General features: G+C 50.5%; 2 long non-coding RNA genes across 2 annotated transcripts in view; both read right to left on the bottom strand.

Annotated features, from left to right (window-relative positions):
* LOC117313140 (uncharacterized) overlaps window positions 1–8584 on the bottom strand; it is a 49692-nt gene extending 41108 nt beyond the window's left edge. The window contains exons 1-2 of the long non-coding RNA XR_004527603.2: window positions 8221–8584; window positions 3093–3207 (exon numbers count right to left, since the gene is read on the bottom strand). This is a non-coding gene — a long non-coding RNA (uncharacterized lncRNA). The remainder of the gene's footprint in view (window positions 1–3092; window positions 3208–8220) is intronic.
* Window positions 8585–15253: 6669 nt separating this feature from the next.
* On the bottom strand, window positions 15254–17365 carry LOC141279278 (uncharacterized). The gene is made up of 4 exons (XR_012333250.1): window positions 17288–17365; window positions 15938–16032; window positions 15746–15829; window positions 15254–15423 (listed from the first exon to the last, which is right to left on the bottom strand). It is a non-coding gene; the product is annotated as an uncharacterized lncRNA (long non-coding RNA).
* Window positions 17366–20688: the final 3323 nt, after the last annotated feature.

Here is a 20688-nt window from a genome sequence, read left to right as displayed (position 1 = left end):
GCCTGCCGACGCAGGGGACACGGGTTTGAGCCCTGGTCCGGGAGGATCCCACATGCCGCGGAGCGGCAGGGCCCGTGAGCCACAACTACTGAGCCTGCGCGTCTGGAGCCTGTGCTCTGCAGCAAGAGAGGCCTCGACAGTGAGAGGCCCGCGCACCGCGATGAAGAGTGGCCCCCACTTGCCACAACTAGAGAAAGCCCTCGCACAGAAACGAAGACCCAACACAGCCAAAAATAAATTAATTTATTTATTTATTAAAAAAAAAAACACAACAGAGTGCTGCTAGGGAAAAAAAGGACAGCTACAAATCAAGATTTGATGATGCAGCCTAAGCTGCAAACCTTAATATTGTAAAATATAGGACTTCGAGACTAACTAGATGAAAAATGTTTAATTGGGGGCCCATGGAGCTTAGGGAGGTCATGAGCTCCTTGAAACTATATGTAAAATATCTGTGTTTTTCTTTTTTCTCTTTCCTTTTCTTGTTATGTTTTGTCATGTTTTCTGGGAGTAGGTCCATAACTTCATTAGGTTATCAAAGGGAGAATAATTTATTTACATCTCTGACGCCTAAGGTAAGGCCTGATACATAGTAAGGACTCAATAAACATTCAACATTTGTTGAATAAATGAATGAACAGAAGGGGTCTGAGTTCTAAAGCACCTAATTTTATAGATGGAGAAGAGAAGTCTAGGAAGGATATAGTTGCTTTTTCAGGGTCATGAACCTAAGTAGTCAGGACCAGATAGAACTAGCTCTTTTAACACTTTTCACCATTTGTCAATCCCCTTGTTTTGCTTTTTAACCTAATTGTATCTTTCATTCCATTTTTCTTCCTCCCAATCTGTTTCTTTCTAAGCTGAGAAATGGATCCTATTTCCTAGTTAGAAGTTGCCAGTAAGTGCACATCTGGAAAGAGAAGTGGGGGAGCAAACAGCAGGGAGAGTCTATGAAAAAAAAAAGGCTCTCAGAATAATTAATTGGTGGTAGCACACCCAGCATGGCTACTATTCCTATGTGCTGAAGACATGATTAATAATGGCATCAAAATGGCTGTCATTGATGGAAATATGTAAAGCTGAAATAGTGGAGTTAGATCTAGGGGTGGGCAGTAAATCTTCAGCTTAAAACTGACCAGGCCAAGCCACTGTCCTAAGAGCAGATGACTTGCAGCATTCTAAAAGATATCTGAGGGACAAGGATCAAATGAATCCCTGCTTGGTTTGAAAGCTCCTTTTGCGGACCTTCCTCGCTTGTAGAGTGATTAGGAGACCCTGGGAGAATTCCACTGGGCCTTACTACCCTCCTAACAGCTCACAGTCAAGCCCAGTAGGCAAGACAGATGAAACTCAAACTGCCACCCCTAGGAAAGAAATAAGGGAGAGAGGCTTAGGCCTCATGGAGCTGTTTCACGCTAGGAGAGAGTGTAGAAGAGACCAGTACTCAGATTCTGTGACACAGCAAATTTCTTGTGCTGGTGACTTCCTAAGCAGATCGAGGCCAACATGGAGGCACTGGGGTCTAGAACATGTCACAGGTGAGAGAGGAGAGCCATGCCTAACCCAGTGATGCCCCCAGAATGCTAACTGCTAGCAGAAGAAACTTTAGGTAAACTCTTCTTTGAACCCTGGCCTCCTAAATGCGAGTCATTTGGGAAGGGAATCTGTTACAATTTGTGTTTATGGATTATCGGTATTACTTGGTAGTGCTAGGAATTATTTAGCGAGAAAGGAAGAACCGAGAGTGGACAATAAACAACCTGTGTTAGAGCCCCAGCTGTGTGACCTTGGTAAAATCACTTAACCTCTCTGAACCTGTTTCTTGATTTATAAAATAAAGGTATTGGTCTGTATAGCTATAGTTCTTTCCAGCTTTTGCCTGCTACATATTATATCTAAGTTTGAGGTTTAACTCATCGATAGCTTTTTCAAATGTGATTAGAAAAGGTTACCTTCCAGGCAAGAAAATCCCACCCCCCGCATATTATTTTCTTAGATTTCTCTATAAGGCAATTGAAATATCAATTAAACGGGGAGATGTTAACCTCTTGGAATGGACAACAGCCCTATCGCTCTACGACAGATGCTGTAAACTTCAGGTCCTTATATTCGAAAGGGGGATTTAAAAGAAGTTGGGTTCAGCTAATGATTTGAAGACCTCACCCTCACTTTAAATTGTGGGATTCCAGTCAATTAACTTATTATTAAATTCCATTCTCAAAATGTAAACATTTCACAAAATCTATGTAGCAGTCATTTAATTAATACAGTTAATAGATCTGTTGTACAACGATCTGAAGGTCTTCCACGGAATGTGCTTCTGTTCTACCATGAGCCTCAAGTTTTCATCTAAGATTTCTGGCAGCTTCCTGCATTTTGCTCACATAACAGCCAAGGATAAGTCAGGTAGCTCGCTTTCTCCCTACTTCACAAATCTAACAGTGCTGGGGTTTCAAAATTCTCTGTCTAGCTTTGAACTGAATTCCCCAATAAGAATCACAGTATGACTCTCAAGCTCAGAAATGAATCTAAACAAAAACTCTGGAGCCAAGGAGTTTGCTGGTTAATAGGAAAAGTAAATGTACTCAGCGTTTAATGCCTTACCCCTCAAAAAAAAAATCAGTAACCTAAAACTCTTCCTGTCTTCCGTATGATGGACCCCAGTTAAGGAGACATAATTCAACGTTTTGGCTTCCTCAGAGAAACCAAGCTCAGCGGCAAATGACCCTTCAACTCGACACCTCTCCCGGGCCCCTGAGAGGCCTGACAGAGCCCAGGTCGTGGAGGCAGAGAGGCAACTGTGGGCCTCACTGAGGAGGCCTGCACCCCTCGGTACCGGGGGCTTGGGAGCTTCCAAACACCCAGGCTCGAGTCCTGCTAGGGGATAAGACAGGAAAGAGGCCTGCCTCGTGGTGTCCTGTGTCCCTCCTTATCACCTGTATGATGGATGTCTGTCTTTGCCAAAGGCTAAGCCATCGAGGACCGCCCCCAAGCACCGGATCTCTGGCTTCCCTGTGTCTCATCACCAAGGGGGGAGTGTACTCGCACTGCCCAGGCCAAGGGGCCATGGGCCAAGGTATCTTTGCACTCACCTGGGACTCCAGAGATCATCTGTCCAGACTCTTCAGCTCCTGTGGCCTCTGAGACCCCTTCCTTCAGTGGCCACCCCTCATGCAGACCTCCGGGTGTCAAGACAGGTTTGACCACCTGAAAGGGCCAAAGATGGGCAAAGTTACTTTGCTGGCTCTGAAGGAGAATGGGAGAGTCTGGGGGCTGGGACATTTTGCAGGAAATCACAGAGTAGGGAGGCTACAGGGAAGGGACAGGGCAGAAGAGGGGTGCCCTGGGCCAAGAGCTACAAGGCAGGGGAGCCGAAGCAAGAGGAGAGATTTTCAGAGATGCCTGCACAGCCCCCCCATTCGAGAATTCCTGAGACAGAGAAGAGGGTCCTGGTCTGAGATTGCAGCAAGTGTGCCCAGTGCCTTTGACTCAATTCCTTCCTTTGCCTCCAGCCTAAGGTAGCTAAGGCAGGGATTCGAAGCAACCAAAGGTCTTGGAAAGAGGCTAGAAGGGGTGAAAGAGCCAGACAGGAGAAGGAAACCTGGCTCTAGCCACAGGTAGAGGAGAGGTAGAGGGGAAGCAGCACAGGCGCAGAGCAGCCAAAAGTGAGCCTGAGGGTGAGAGCATGCAGAACCCCCCACCCAGACCCAGCCACTAGGGGGCAGGTAGTAGGGAGGGGGCTCTGTGTGCCTTCACCCCTTCCTCAGCTCTAGAGACCAGCCCTGGTCTTGATTTTCTAACACAGTCAAAAGCTAAGTTAGTTGATGGGCTCAAGGGACCAAGTATCCCCAGTGACCCGGTGGACACGTCCCACTCCCCACGGAGAAGCACACTGGGGTAAGGAAGGGTCTCGAGCTGCTACCTCCCTCCCTAATTTAGGGGCTCTAGTGTTTGCATCAGACACAAGTGCCTGGAAGTTTCCATCAGGCCCCTGGCTTGCTGAGTGATGTGGCATTTTTCAAAAGGTGTGTGCGTTAGCAGTTTGAGGGTTCAAAGAAATTCCCCCCCCCCTTTGCCCTCCTTCCTCAGCAAAGGGAAAGTGGGGAGAAAGGGGGAGACCAACTCCCACTGGCCTCAGGCTGACGCAACTGCCCTGAGGGAAGGAAAGATGCACAAAAAGCCACCAATTTTCACTGATGGTGAAGGAAAAGGGGAGGGGGGCTTTCCTCTGATCCCACCCGGAATAAGACACCCCTCTGAGCAAGCCCCCCGGCCAGGATCAGAAGTGAGCGCCCCCTGCCCCGGCGTGCGGTCGCCCCAGCAGCTGTGCTGCAGCAGCAGTAGCTTCAAAGCAGCAACAGTTGTCTGGCTGAGGCGAGGCGAGGCGAGGCGAGGCAAGGCGAGGCGAGGCGAGGACTCGCTCGGGCGCGCACGACGCCGGCTTCGGCCGGGTACTCCTGGGCTCTGGAGCCCCAGCCCCACACCTAACCTCGTGGGAGGAGTGAGGGGACCAGGGGCGCAGTAACCTCGAGCCGCCTGCACTCAGGATGCTCAACCATTTCGTGCAAGTTCACTTCGCTTAGGTCACCTCTCTCCAAAATCTGGTGGAGGTTCCGGCTTTTGGAGAGAGGAGGGCTCTCTGGCCGGGGAGAGAAGGGGGATGTAAGAAGCAAAAAACAAAAGAGGAGCTGAAGGGACACGGGGTGAAGCTATTTTTAATCTAGCCTGGCTCTTAACGCCTCTCCCTCCGCGAAGCTATCGCTCCACAGACGGCCCCAGGTGAGAGGCAGGGAGGAAACCCCCCCAGAGCTTTTGCTTTGGTTCCGTCTCCTTTGCAGATCTTAGGGACCCTTTTACTCTTTCAGAAAACGCAACTGGGGAGGGAAAATTTCCTTTATCTGGGGAGAGGGTCTCTGATTTATCCCTGGAGCTTGGAGTCCTCGCCTTCGGAGCCTTCTCGCAGGCTGAACTAGAAAAGATTGACTCGGTCCAGCACTCTCGGACTTCGGAGCCCTTTTCCTTATTCGGGAGAGGGTAGAATCTGGGTGCTCAGCTAACGGAGAGGGGAACGAGGGCGGGCACTTAGTTTGCTGGAAGAACGGTGGTTGGGGTGCGGGGGGAATTCAGGCCCTCCCCGAAAATGCAAAGCTTCGCAGCCCTCGGGTCTTGGACTCTCATATCCCTAGACTCATCCTCTATCCGTGTCCATCCCTGTGGGCTCCCGTGTGTTTGTGTGTCCTTCTGGTCCAGCCCCTAAGGGCGTCTAGCAGTGTTTCTAGCTGACGAAGGGCACGGGGGCACAGAGCATGGTGAAGGCCTGATTTGTGCCACTTGTAACAGAAATGGTCACGACTGCAAAGAGTGGAAGGGGAGGAGAGGAGCGGGACCCACAGACGATCCCCAATCCTGCAGCTCTGCTTCCCTCCCCAGGACGGGGCACCTAGAGAGGCCAGGACTGGGCTGCTGCAGCTACTGCTAAGCTTCTGAGTCGGGTGCAACCACACCTCTCAAAACCTCCTTCTCTGCGAGGGTTTCCCCAGTTTTCACCTGTTTTACCCCCTACTGTGCTACTTAGTTTTGAAAAAGGCGAGATGGGGGTACCCGAGGCTGCAAAACGCCTCAGATTGGGTTGGAAGCAGGTGTGGGGGAAGAAGGGACTCCGGGGAGCGGGCGGTGCCTGCGTGTTTTCCCTCTTTTTCGGAGCTGCCCAGTTCACCGCGGCTCGCCTCACCTCCCCGTTCCCCACTAGGACAGGGATACTGAGGGCTCTCCGCCCCTCTCTCAAGGGCTTCCCCACCCCTATATTGCAGAGTTGGATCGTTAGGGTCAAAAAATGACCAGAAAATGTCCTCAACTGATTCATATTCCAGGTGCCGACTTGGCCCTAAGACCAGATCCTTTTTTTGCAGTGGGTGAATGGGGTTATTCGGGGTGTGGGCGGCCTTTGGGGGAAGACACAACTTGTGTAAACTTTTATTGTATTTTAGCTCCTTCCGACTTCTCCGAAAATACACGCACACCGCCTGCTCCGATTCCCCCTGTGATACAAAGTCGACTAAAAAGTTGGGGGTAGGGGACCTTCGCGGAGGACAGGCGGGCGACCAAAGCCTCAGGGAGCGCGGGAAGGACGGGAGGGAAAGGATTGATTCTTCCGTGGAAAACGGGGAGAGGGCTGGGAAAGGCTCGGACCGAGCCGCTTCGGGAAGGTGCGGACTTCGGCGATCGCTGGTGGCTGCAGTCTTCTCGACGAGTGCGCCCTCCGCGAATGCTTTTTGGGGTAAGGGCTTCCGGCTATTGAGTTATGTACAGCAAGCCCAGACCGCAAAAAGATTCGCGAAGGGCAGAGTCTGCTGGCTTCTTCAGTCCGCCGCCGCCGCCTTCAGCCCAGGATGTCTCCGAACCCCGGAGCCGAGCAGGCTGGGTCTCCCCAGCGCGCTCCAACGCGGCTCAGCCTTCCACCCCGAGCGCCGCCCGCCCCGTTCTCGCCCCTCCCGGAGCCCCCCGACCATCCCTCCATTTCTCCACACCGTCCGCGATCCCCCAACGCAGTCCGCACAGCCTCGAGCTAGGTGTGTGGAAAGCGAGAGGAGGAGCGCGGAGGGGGACCAGGGATCCCGGCGCCCAGCCTCCACCCCTCTCCCGTACCCCAGCACCCCGAGCCTCCCCGCCTATCTGTCCTATCACACTCTTTCCCCTATCAGGGTTCCGCCAGCCCCGGCTGCAAGGTCGCGGATCTCTGAACAGGTACAGTTCGGATTCTCCCTGAACCCCCTCTTGTCCCTCCTAGTCCCCCAACAGAGGTTCCAGCCGTGACTACAGGCGCTGCGTAAAGAGAAAAACTCCCCCAGAGCACTAAATAAATACAGACGAGGCCGCCAGCTCATTGGTGCGGACTAAAATCGTCACCCACCAATCAGGAGAGAGCTCACATTTCCTTTTTTTTTTTCCCCAGAAAGGGGAGGGAGGAAAAAATATTTCCATTTCTAATTATTTAACAAAACCCAGACTGGAACACGTTAAAATATTGTTGTTGCAAAAAATCCGGCCAAGCCCCCTGCCCCCATTCCAGCCCAGGTGAGGGGGAGGGCGTGAGATATTGGGCAAGGGGGAGGGGGGGTTCAAGAGAGCGACCTCTCCCAACACGACCGAAGCCAGAACATTCAGACGTAAAATGACAGGCCAAGATGAACATAAAATATACCCAAACTGCACGCTAGCAGCCTATTTCTAGCAAAATGAGGATGTCTCAATCCCACCCCCAAAAGTTCTGAATGCTCAATAGGAACGGTGAAGCTCCTCCCCCCGTAGCCTCCCCCAAACCCGTCTAGATGTTGTGCGTGGCCCACTTGCCCCGTGTGCCCTTTAATTGCTGCAGCCGCCCCCCCCCACTCCCTACCCATTCTGCAGAATATTGAGGGGAAAAACAAGAGGCGAGCCCCTCACTGACCGCCGGCTCCCACAACGTCGGGAGATTCCAGCCTCTGCAGGAAGAAGCAGAGGGGAGGGGAAGGGAGACTAGGGTGGAAGGAGGAGGGAGATCTCTTTCCTATGTTATCCCTCCTTCCCTCTTCCCTCTCTCCCTTTAGGCCCCCTCCGCCATCCAATGTATCCAAACTTTGAGGGGTTGCCCTTCTTCCCAGTGCAGCGCCACCCTTCCCCTCTCCTGTCTTCCTCCCCTCACCCCTCCCCCCGCTCCATCGTCCGAGAAGGGTTTGAGCAAAGGAACGTTCGGACCACCTCCCTCCCTAACGGTAGCCCCCGGTGGGGAAAAATTCAGTCTAAGAAGGATGCTGCAAACATTGCAAGAACTTGGGCCGGGGGGGTGGGGGGTGGGGAAAGTTGCCATATTTGTTCTTTGCCACCCTGGAATCGACGTGCTGGCGGGCGCGGGCGCACACGCACACTCTTGTTCAGCTTGCCCAGAGAAAACATATCTAGACTGTCTCCAAGTCTCTGTCAGCCCATCCCCTCCGCGCACCCATCACCCTCCGGCAGCTCTATTACCCACCCACCCTCCCACGGCATCCCCTCAGCTCGGCGACCGACAGACGCACGCACACACCCTCCGAGCGTCGGCGCGTCCGCCGTGCCAGAGGGGGCTCCACAGTCCGCGACCGCCGCCGCTGCGGCGCGGGCCACTGGGGAAAAAAAGTTCTACTCAGCCGACCGTTGAGCCTACCGACCGCCGGCCGACCTGTGCACCAAGCCCCTTCTCCTTACCTGGGTCCCGAAGGCCCTGGAGCGCGCCGGTCCGGTCCACACTGCAGCCAGCTTGAAGGAGCCCTCTCCAACCGGCCCGCTCCCTCCCGCCCTTCCCCGCCCCCCACGGGTGTTGGCCCAGCGGCAAAGCAGGCTCTTCCAGGTAAGTATATAAGTTACTGTACTGTGTGGGAGGGTCACGATCTTGGTAATTGCGGCTTTCCGAGCTTAACCCCTGCGTTCCTGCCTTCCTCCAACTTGTTGAGGACTCGTCGGGTAGCGGGAGAGCGAGCGAGCGCGCCGGCCGGGAGGGGGCGGAGAGAGGTGCACCGGACCGAGAGGGGAGGGCCAGACAGCGAGCGGCGGAGTTCAAAAGTCCCCCTGGCCGCGGTTTTCATTGGATAGGTCTTTTCCCCCCACCTCCGTCCCCAGTGGCTTGCCCCCCCCCGCCCCGCCGTCTCCCTTGTAGGGGACGTCTCCAGGCGAAGTCACGATTCCTTCTCAGTTCGGAATGAACTGTGACTAGAGCCATGACGCAGCCAGCGCGCATTACTCACTTTTTGCAGTCACGACTTGGGAATCCGTGCTGGTTCCAACCAAAATTACACCGCTACCATTGAATTATTTAATAGGATCCAGTTCGAGGGTAAACTTGTGCTTTGTGCCAAGCTATGAGGAGGGGGGACGGGGGGCAGTGAGAACAAGGGGCGTCCTCCCTTCCCCCTTAATGACCCTTGGACCCCCCTTCCCACCACTCCACGTGTTGCAAATGTGTTATTGCGCTGCCATCCCTCCAACACCCCGCCCCCCAGCTCTTGCCTTTGCAAATGTGGCACAATTTGTAAACACAACCACGCAACTTGTGGGGCTGAGAGGGGCGAGGCTTGGGAAAGGGAATGAGTGGGTCCGGGTGAATGACGAGGAGGCCGAGGGGTGGACCGAGAGGCTGCGAGCAGCTTTGGTTTGAGCTGAATTGTCAAGACAAAGTGTGGGTTGCAGTTACTTGTGTTATTCTCCGCAACATCAGTAACAGTCCTTGTTACTATTATGAGTTGACGAATACTCAGTCTCAGCCAGGGAATCTACCCAAAGAGGGACTGCTTCTGAAGTAAAAATAACTCAATCCCCACCCCGCACCTCAGGACTGCGCCTCGGGTGCCCTGAGTGCGGGGTCAGGTCACTAAAGCCATAGGCTGTTAGCGGACTAGGATGGGGCAGAAGGAGCAGAGAGTACTGGGCTCTCCTCTTTCGCTTGAAGGCTACCCCCCGCAGATACTCACCTCACCGTCCTTTTTTTTTTTTTTAGTTACTATTACAGGTATATAGAAAATATCCCTGCATGTGCACAAGCTTACTGCAGCTCTACAAGACTGCCTCATTCCCCCCCTCCCACTGTCTACAGCCCACACTTCTGGGCCAATTTGAGGGTGCATTTTTATTATTTCTCCCCGAGGAGTTAATCAGCATGAATGTCTTTGTGTGCGCGCGTGATGTTCATCCCCCCCTCTGGCCTCTGATAACCTTCCTCCCTCATCACCTGTCTGGCTACAGGTTTGGCCAAAGTATCAGGAGCTGACTGCAGCGAGTCTCACTCTGGGTCAGACCCATAACCCCAGGGAGTTGATGGGCTCTCCAATAACATTTGGGAACTTGGAGAAGAACCCCCCCCTCCCCAGTTTCCTTTAGAGCCGGTTTTCAGAAACCCTTTGGCTTGTGGCTTTACGGCGCCGTGCGATGTTCCCAAGCCTGGATTTTCTGCGCATCGCACCAGCAACTCCTGTGTTTTGGCTTCTAATTCATTCGTTCCACCAACTCATTTGGGGCTCCTATGACTAGGACGCGAAGGAGGGGGAATAGTAAGAAAAATGCCATAACGCACAGACACATCCTTACACACCTCCCGGGAACTGCAGAATGTGGGAACGTGGGGGCATGAAGTGGCAGCTACGAGGGTCCGAATACAGCAACCTATAGCCTCTTATTTTGAAAGTAACCATCACTGGAGAGAAATCTTTCAAACCCACTGGCGGGAAGGTGCGGGCGCCTGGGAATGGAGACCCAGATAGTGCCTGGCCTCTGCGGAGAAAGCCGGTGAACCACCGGCTTGCGGTTCCTGGAGCGCTGGGCCTTGGCTCATCCTCGAATCTAACACTTTGCTCCCCCTCCTTTAAATTTTTTTTCCTTTCCTTCCCACTCACCCCTCCTTTTCCCCCAAAGCTCTCGCCGAAGTCACGACTATCCCCTTTGAACATCCTTAACCCTCTCCTCTCCGTATCCCTCTTCTGCATTCAGGGCGGGGCTGTCCGCAGCTGGCGCCAACCCCGCCCCCTGGCGCTCGGAGCTGAACTCGCCGAGGACCTAGGAATTTTTCAGCACCTGCCTTCTATGGACAGCTACCGCACCCTGGGCCAGCCGGGATCAGCCAGGGTCGCGGTCCTTGGGCTCCCGGACCGGAGCGAGCAGGGAAGTTTGTCAAAGGAATAGGGATTTTTCCTTCTCTTTATCTCCCAGCCCCATCCATGCAATTTTAATCTATATCGTATCGTCTCCATTAATCTCGCAGAGAGATGGCCCATTAAGTCGTATCTGGACACCCTTTAAGACAGAGAAAATGGGGAGGGGAGGGGGGCAGTCGAGAGAACTGGGCTCAACAGCGCCGACCCATAAAGAGAGAGAGAGTTGCAGCTATTGATTCAGAGATTGGTCGGGGTGATTCCCGGCTCAGCAAGAATTTCCCCTTTCAGTTCCTTTTCATGCAGCCCAAAATTCATTATGCACAAACACAGCTATACCCCTCACCCCCTACTCAGTCCCACCCTTCTCTTTAGAAAGGGGTGAAAGGCAGCCAGAAAAGAACCCCAGAGCAAGCACAAAGTCAGCCTCAGCTAATACTCACGGTCTGCGGCATGCACATGACATAATATTACTTACCCAAACGGGAACTCCTTAAGAGAGAGAAAGAGAAACATAGGGGGAGGGAAGAGAAAGTGGAGAGAGAGAGGGAGACAGGAGAGAGGAGAGGAAAAATCCAACAATTAATTTCCAGACATAGTTGGGGGCGGGGGGGGGGAATGCGGTGATGTCCAGGTTTTCTTCCACCCGCGCTGGCTTTTTATCCCAGTGCAGCCCTCGGTCTATTTCTGGAACACGATCAAACACTGATGCTATTTTTAGCAAGTACTGAAAAAACCTCCACACACAAAGGCATTTCGCTGGAACGTTACGTCCAAAACATTAAATGTGCATTAAGCGCCCCCTCCCCTCCTCAGCACACTCACTTGCATTACTGCAGATGATGTTTTTCAAAGCAGAAAAATACTCAAATATTGCTTATATTCTCCCTCCCTCCCATTAACTCCCATCTGCCTCTGCCTGTTGCAAGCTCCTCGCTGTCTCCCTGAGCAGAAGGCTTTGGAGTGGATGTATTCTTTTAGAGCTGCATGTCTCCATTGACCAGATTCCCTACATGCTGGGGAAAAGGGGGGGAGGTGCTTAGGCCCCTTCCCCAGAGGAGCGTCCCAAGAAAGCTCTAGGGTCTAACGCTGTCCACGCTGGAGATTCCCAAATGAGGAAGGAAAATAAAAATTCCTCCATACCCTTCCCACATTTCCCACCCATGCTTTGCAAAATCGCGCTGTGTTTGCAACACACCGCCTTTGGAAATGTATATTTTGAAGGCTGCGTGTGTGTGTGTGTGTATGTGTGTGCGTGTGTGTGTGTTTGTGTGTGTGTATGTATGTATGTATGTGTGTTGCGTTCTAGTAATTCACTACGAAGGGGTTGGAGAAAATAGACTCATGAAGGCAGCGCGGAGCAGCCGCCTTGAGTCTCCTTTGCCAGTCTGCGTCAGTCATCAGCTACTGACGTCACGTGCAGATTCTCCTCTTTGGTGGGTCTGGTTCAGCCGAGAAGAGGCTTCTGCTCGGAGACAGCGCTTTGTGTTCGGCGCAGCCACTGAGCAAGCGAGGCGGGCGCCACCCGAGGCTTGGGCTGGGCAGCTGCAGAGGAGGCTGCAGCCTGGTGTGCACCAGGCGTGCGGGGCCCCGAGGGTTTGCCCAGCAGGACAGCCCCCTCCCCAAACGCCCGGCGCAAACTCGGCTCGGCACAGACGCGGAGCGAGCGTCCTTTCCCCGCCCTTTCGCAGCTGGCCGCTGTAGCGGAGACAGCTATGGCTATAACTCGGATTAATTCTGTGTTTGTCGGTCAGATAGCCCCGGCTCCTCGAGTGACGCAAGTAACAGATTCTAAGGCTCCCGCTCTCTCTCCTGCTCCCTTTTTCTCCCTCCCTCCTTCTTTTCCCTCTTCTGTTTCCTGCGCCCACGCATCCTGCTCGGTCGCCCACGGAATCAGACAGCTACAGCTTCCCAGAGAGCAACCATCCAAGTTACAGACAGACAGACTCCCAGAGCAGGAAAAAATAAACGTGCAATTAAACACACACATACACACAGCCTTTTGCAAATGGCCAGCAGCGTTTAGGGGCTCCCCTGTGTGGGGGAGGGGAAAGCTGATTCACAAATCCACCGGCCTCCAGTCAGTGCCTCAGGCAGGGCGCGGGGAGCGGAGAGCGGACGGAGAGACGACGGACAGGGAGGGCTTGCTGCTGCAGCTTTGCCCTCGCGCCACCACCCGGAAAGGAAACCCACCTCTATAAATGCCCAGATGGCAGGGTATTAGCGAATAAACAACTTTTGTTGAAAGGTAGAAGGAGAAAATTGAACAAAGACTGCAAAGGCTTAGTCTCTAGCGACATTATCAGGACTTTTTAAGACTAGGTGACACTTTACCCTTTCTACCTCTCACAGACCAGGCGATCTTCTATTTTTCTTCTTAAAATAATGCCCCTGAAAAATGAGCTGAATGGATTAGTGCTATTTTAAAACCAGTTTGAAAGGAGCTTGTTTCATGAGAGTGACGAAGTGTGTGTGTGTGTGTGTGTGTCTGTCTGTCTGTCTCAGTGTGTGTTGTATCTGAATCTGAGATTTTCAGCAGAAGACATGCCACATCTCAGCATGACAGAGGGTTTATTGATTGGGGATGTGATGGAGGTGGGAAGAATTCTTGCAGATTGGAAGGTTTGAACAAAATCACATACACAGATCACCCTCCCCAAACATACACAGCATCCCAGATCCACCTCACATAACTTCTGCCTCGAGAAGTGGGAAAACCGGAAAGCAGAGAGCTATTTACATCGTGCCCTCATGCCCGGTCCATCTCCTTTATCAACGTTCCCTGTCAATGATTTTCCTTATGCCAATAAACAATTTTCCAGAGGTTACCGCTAGGATTTGGGGCACAAGGCCTGGGAGAGAGTGGTCATGGGGCTGACCTTTAATCAGTGTGATCTTAGAGATTTTGGTTTAAGCTTAAGCCCGTCCTGTATGCTCAACTCCTGTCTGTGACTTAAGCTTTGCCTACAAAAGGGAGACAGAGGACGGCTGCTCCGCACGGAGGACACCCTCTGGCAGCCCATCAGCAGCTGTTTATTTTTAGTTCCATGAATGCATGTATGTATACACATGAGAATGTCGCTGCAGTGGGGAGGTGGGCAGTCAGAAGAAACATCAATGAGACGGAGTCTGCCGGGGTTCTTGCACTGAACATGGCTTATCACATGGGATCATCAGATGTGGCCGGATGGACAGGAAAGCTTCCCCATCATGTGTTTCAGTGAAGTCTTTTTGGATTAATGAAAGTGTCAGGCCAAGTATGGTTTTAAAGGCCCAGAGTAGGTATGTTTTTAGAGATATGAGCATAAATTCATGTGACCATACATTTTCTCTGTAGACTACATAAACTATACAGAGAAGAGACACTTTAGCATTGTGGGACCTGCTTTCTGTTTCTATGCTTTGTATGGTGGTTGGGTGCTATGGTGTCCGATGTCGAGGCCAAGGCAGCCTCATTCAAGATCACTTTGGGGGCCCCTAACAGCTTTCGGAAAACCCTGTATGTAACCCTAACAAAAGAGGCAGAGTTGGAAATAGAAGAAATGTGCTCAGACCCTGCATTTCAAAACTTTTGAGAGCGGCAGCCAAAATCACACTAACCCAGCTTTGGCGACCTGCTGGACTCAATGTCTGTGCTCCTTCCCACGTGCCCCCAGAAGGGGACCCCCTCTTTCCTGTCCCTGTCTTGCTACTCTAATCAAGCTGACTGGTTACACTGGGGGCCAGGAGGTGCCTAGGAAGCTCAGCAGAAATATTTGCAGAAAGTTAGTCCTCCACAGACAGCATCTGCAGTTTCCCTACACATCAGTCAGGTCTTCTGGTACAGGCCTGGACTGGAGCTGGTGACCTTGGCTTTTCAAGCTGTCCCGCCAGTCTTTGCTAAGGGTTGTGGTGCCCAATTCCGGTCTGAGCAACCAAGCTAAGGACCCAGGGAATTAATAGACTGACATGGAACCTGTCCAAGATGCAAACCACCTTCTGCACTGCCAACCCGTCCCTGGGCACCCCAAGCATGAGAAGGACTCATTTCCCCTAACGCTCTCCCAGAGGGCCTATGGGGTAGGCTGCTGTCACGAAGCCCTTGAAAAGAACTGAGTCTCCTCTCTTTCAGGGTCAGTGAGGGCAAGAAATGTCCTGCCTGTGTCTCTTGTCTCCTCTCTGAGCACCAAGAAAAATGCCAGTAGGTAAAGTACTGGGTTTGCAAGAGGGAAAAAAAAAAAATCGAGCTCTCAGGAAATCAACCAAGGGGAGACTATCAGGGAAGACGTCCAGGAAAGAGATTCCTCTTGGCCTAAAGATGTCTCCATCAGGGAACAGAACTATTTTGGCCTAAGTAAGGGACAGGGTAGGGGGAGAATAAGCCAATAGTTTTTGAGCACCTATTATGTGCCAGACACTACACTGGATACTTTTACATGAATGATCTTATACTTAAAGGGCAATGTTATGGCTATCGTTATAGTAGGGTTACCTACCCCATTAGGTTGTTGAGCACATAAATCACTCCCAGAATATTAGTGGGTTTTTTTTTTTCCATTTTAAAGCTAAGGAAATGGAAAGCAGACAATGTAAGCAACTTGTGCAAACGTCTTAGAGCTTGAAGTTGTAGAATTAGGGATCTCTCCGATCGTATTCATAGCTGTGTGGCTCCCATACTCAGGCTCACATCACTCTATCATGTTGCTTCTATTCCAATCTCTGGTCTTTTATGTACCAGTTCTAGGCTCCATCATTAGGAATTAGAGATGCCTGGGACTTTCTCAGCAGTGACCTAAATAATGAAATTGATTTATTCCTCCAATATGACACCCCCTCCCACCCTGGCGAGGCTCTCTGCCTATGAAAAGAGACTCCCCACTCTCTACCAACAAAAGCCCCAGCCTGTTCAGCCTCACCAAAACTCAAGGGATTTGTCTGAAGCCAGCCAGTGTGAAGTAGACATGCAATGAACTTTCTGTCCATCCAGGCCGCTACACCCAACCATGTTTCCCCCCTCCACTGAGGAAGCCCCATGGGTGGTACCAGGAAGGAGTTAGGAACTCCCCAGACCAGTCTCCCAAGAAAGCTGTTTGAAGGTGAGAACGGCAGTAAACCTGCATTTGGATTGGCTAGTCATCCGGGTCCTCCTTCACATCTTTAGAAACTGGCATCCCTGATCATTTTCCTGATTCTGAAAACTTTAGAGACGAAGCCATTAGCACGGTGGGGGAGAGAAGCCACAGCATGCATAATACAAGCTATTCCACCAACCCCTTCCTCTGTTAAGTACACGTTTCATCACTTACCCCGAACAAGAGGTACATTTGGTCTTGGAAAACACTTCTTACAAGCCAGCACATTGGGAGGTTTGAGGGTGATATGTTTAAGGATCACTTGCACGCTGAAAGAAAGCAACTAGAATTCCAGCCCCTCCCTTTCCTTTTGTTGCCATCAGCACTCAAAAGTCTCAACTCTCTATCTACCTGAAAGCCATGGCAGTGTTCAATATCAGAACAGTTAAGACAATATCTGCTCTTCGCTCTTTCAAATGCCCTCCTCCCCACCCTACGCCACTCTAACTGCTTGGAGAACCAGATGATTGATAGGTTTTCCCCTGCCTCACCGGACGAAAAGCACGTTTGGGAGAATGGGGACCTAGAGGGTCACCCAAGAGTATCTAGAGTGGGTTACATGGTGAGGATCTAAGCAAAGACAAGGAAACCAGAGCAAGCACATGATAGGGGGCTGAGGCTGAAGCAGTTGGGTGGGGTGGGGCTCGGGATACCGGAGTGCTTTAGTTTAGCAGAGGCTAAATAGAAAAGGATCAGAGCTTTGGATCACGGGGAGAAAGGAATCATGTGAGGGGTGCTTCAAGATAGCTGCGTGAGTCTGGCTTTAATCTTGTGGTTGATGGACCACCCACCTGAATTCAGTGGGCAGAGAGACCTCAATCACAGATTCATTTCGGGGGTGGGGGGGTGTCTAGTGGATCTGAATTAGCTGAACTTTTTATCCTTTCACTATTAAAGCAGCCTTAAATTAGCTGCTGGTCTGCTAGACTTGGATCGCTATATCTGATAGTCCAACAGTAAAAAATGGGTATTGCATCTCTAATTCCTTGTCCAATAAATATAGGCAGTGGAACAGTGGAAGAATGGACTAACATGTCTGCTGATTGGCCAGTTTTTTTGTACTTATTGGCAAGGCTATGAGTTAAGTAATGAATTGAGTCTGAATCTTTTCATGAGAAGAGAGACCTTCAGCTCACATGTGAAAACCTGGCATCTTCCATTGGTTCTAGCTTACCCCTAAAAGTGGAAATAAAAGTAGGGGAGAGAAAATATACTTTCTAGGTATAGTGGGTTTTCCAAGAACCATGCTTTTTGAAGTGATTGTGAGAAAGAGAGCACTCTGACCTCAACAAATTTCTGATTGGGTTAATCCTGGGGGTCTGTTTTGTTTTGTAGTCCAGATTAACATTGTGAGACTGGACCAATGTCTGTGTCAGGGCTGGGATCCCCAAAGGGCATTCAGGTCAAAAGGAAGCAATAAATGACAAATCTTAACAAGCCTAACAGGGTAGATCTGTTTCATGAGCACTGGGTTTCTGAGATCATTACCAATCATCCTAGACAGGGCTGGCAAATGTCACTTACCTCACCATACAGGAACCTGTGGCTCAAAACCCATGAAGAAAAGCCTTGGATCTCAAATGAAAATGTCTAGAGTGAAGCCATAGCAATGTGGTAGGATGAAATGCAAATTTAACTGGAGAAAAAAAAATCTAGATGATTCCATCCTGTATTCGGGGGGCAATCGAATTCTGAGGATCTCTTTCTCTCCTCCTTACCCCGCATATTCTCAATCAGTCCTAAGTAAGCTCTTTCACTGTATGTGACTGGGATTAAGGGATTTCTGGTCTCTCCATCTGGTTTCAATTACATCACTCTCAGATACCTTGGGTACCTTCATTGAGTGTGACTGCTCTGGTAGAGAGTCTTGCAGCTTCATTTTGGAAGAGGTAGGATTTGCTGTGGTTTTCCTGACCTGGGGGCTGAGTGCTGGGCTGATTCTGGCATGAGGCAGGGGGAGGAGAGAGGGAAACTAATGTCAGCCATCTGGGCATAACTCAGAGAGGAACTTGCCAAAGAGAGAGCAAAGCCACTGCCCCTGTGAGGGGCACCTCAGAGAAAGAGCTGGGTGGGCAGTGAATGGAGGAAGGATGGTGATCAGGAAAGGGTGATGATGGCGAGGGTTGATAGGAAGGTGAATGCGAGCAGCAACATTGCAGAAAGCACGAGGCAAAGGATGAGGTGTGTCCTGGGTGTTTGAGGACTGCTTTGAAAACTCATCTGGTCTCCTCTTGGTCGCTGGCGCTCCTACAACAGCAAGAATGAAAGGGAAAGGGTGTCAGCAATCTACATTCCGTCACTCACAGCTCCCTGGGAGCACTCAGTTCCAGGCTCTCCCCTCCTCTCCTTCAGTGGTATCATTTTAGTTTCTCAGATCCTGGCAGGGACACAAGGGCCAGATGCTCAAGGCTACAGTTAGGTAAAGGGATGCTCAGCCTTACCAGCAGGTGGCCAAATAGTTCACTCCAAATTGGCAGATCTGAACCAACTATTCACCAAGAAGTCACATTTCTGGCAAAGCACAGTTTGTGATATTAACAGGTCAAATCAGAGAGAGATGCTTCCATTGGTAGCTGAGGGCCAGGAGGTTACATTATGGACAAATGGGTTTAACCCAACCACTCTGTTTAAGACAGGGACAGCCCAATTGCTCAGGAGGTGCTGCAGAAAGCCTGCTCTTGTATCTCCTGTGTTATTATCATCAGGTACCATTCTGGTCCCATTATGACATCACTCTGCCTATAGGGAAAGGAGTAGCTAGTAGGACGTCTTGGGACAGGGGTGGGGAAGTAGGTAATATCCCATGTGACCGCTGTCCCACTGTGTAGATTTAGAGACACCGAAGTGAAACTGGAAACCATCACCCAGCCCAAAGAGAAATGGGAATCCTATGACTTACCCGTATCTCAAATCCCCAGGAAGAACCAATGTGGAAAAATGTTTTTAAGGTTCTCCTGCATGAAGTGAAAAGGATTACACCTTTGCATGGTACAGGAGAGTTGAAATAATATGTGAGATTCTTCCAGGGACCTAGATACCTTTAAAATGTGGGCTGGTGAGAGACCAACTTTACAAAGATAAGTGGCTTGTGTAATTCCCAATTCTCAAATGACTTTGTATCAAGGGAGCTCAATTATGAACCAACCTGAAACAGGGAAAGGAGTGACTCAGGACAAGATCTGTGTGTAAACCAAGGAGGTGTTTTCACAATCTTTATTATCTGTGGTTAAAAAGCCCAACTGAGACCTCAATTTCAACCAACACCAACCATAAAGTCAGAACTTAAGCTGAGAGTGAAGATTCTGGTCTTGACTCTGCCATTTGCTCCTAACCGAAATCTGGCCACAGCACTCAGTATTTTAAATCCTCAACTTACAAAATGTGCATACTGCTACCTGCCCTACCTACCTCATAGGATTTTATTTTTAAGAACATCGGTGTGAACATGTTCCACAAATTAAAATGGCCTCATCTCCATAATGGAAATTCTTCTTAGCCACTGTGGCAGTTACTCTGTTTTCTTCAGTCTGGGCTTCAGAGAGCACAGATTGGACAAGCATTGCTACGTAAGTAATTGCCTTATGTACTGAATTTAAAAACAAAAACAAAAACAGGATTGAAATGCTCTAGGATCCAGGAAGTTTATGGAGAAATCTTAGAACCAGATACGACCTATTTAAGTTAGGTGATAAGAACACGTTTCACTTCCAATTTCATGTTGTCCCTTGGTCCTTGCTTCTCTTGAGTTCTCTCTCTCTCTCTCTCAGGAAAATTCTAAGAACCATGAAGGTCACTGAGGGGCGGGCGTCTGCTAGTCTCTGGTGATGCCAGCAACTTATTTAATCTCCCCAGGTCTTGGCTTCATGCAGTTGTAGTATTTAATCAGATCATGCAAGTAAGATGCTTAGCACTGTGTTGGCACCCAGTAAATGTTAAATGAAATTATGAAGGAGGCAGAAGAAACCAGTCTTTGGAGTTTCATGTCCCTTGATGACTCAGGACATCTTATTTTCTCCTTGGTTCTAGGCACCAAGAAGCTGAGATGCCTCAATTTGCTACCCACAGGCCAGGGCAGAATGACTGCTATGGAATTTCTATCAAAGAGCCAGTAGAGGGAGCTCCTCAGTAAAACTACTCTGGTCTACATTTCCTTCATTTCTGTATAAGATAAATCTCTGCCCGGAGGCCCGGGACTTTTTCTCTACCAGAAATCTTTTACTTAGAGAAAACTGGAGCCCTCGTCCAAAGACCTGGACCCAGTCCTGCTTTCAGAGAACCCAGGGGTTCTTGTACTTTAGAGACAGCTTGAGTCCCATGCCAAGGTTCAGCTCTTGGGCTACGGTGGCAAGTTGGAATAGAAAGTTCCTATTGGGGCTGGATCCAGAAGATGTGGGGCTGAGACTTTTGAAGCTAACACTTCTCTGGCCCGTGGAATTTTGAGTATGCTCTAGCTTTAATAACCATCCTCTCCCCACAAAAATCTAGACTCACAGTCCCTAAAAGACCTTGTTGCAAATTTGTTATAAGGCAGTCGTGGAACCTGGATGCTGTGAAGCAGCAGAGTGAAGGGAATAGTCCTTGTCTGCTCTGAAGAACCTTTAAATGCAAGCCTCTGCGAAACTCAATGATGGCCGTGAAATCCTTCTCAGATAAAAGACCTAAGATGGCTGCCAAGAGGTGGCAAGACAGACTCTACTGAGGCTCTGAGCCGTGTTTTTCCACAGTTCCTTCTCTGCTCAGATTCCTCAGGTCAACCAGGGGGCCCACTATCAGGGGACAAACTTTTATCCCCCACACTTATTTTCTGGTTCACAGTTAATCAGTGTCATAGTCGGAGCCCCAAGAGACGGTGGGAGATCTTTCCAGTCTGTCTTACAATTAACATTTGCTCACAGTCTGGTTTTGATTAGCAGTGGCCTCCTTTC

This window comes from Tursiops truncatus, chromosome 8 (genome assembly GCF_011762595.2).
Source record: "Tursiops truncatus isolate mTurTru1 chromosome 8, mTurTru1.mat.Y, whole genome shotgun sequence".
Taxonomy (NCBI): Eukaryota; Metazoa; Chordata; class Mammalia; order Artiodactyla; family Delphinidae; genus Tursiops; species Tursiops truncatus.
The sequence above is the reverse complement of the archived record's forward strand: the minus strand, read 5'-3'. Positions and strand labels throughout refer to the sequence as shown.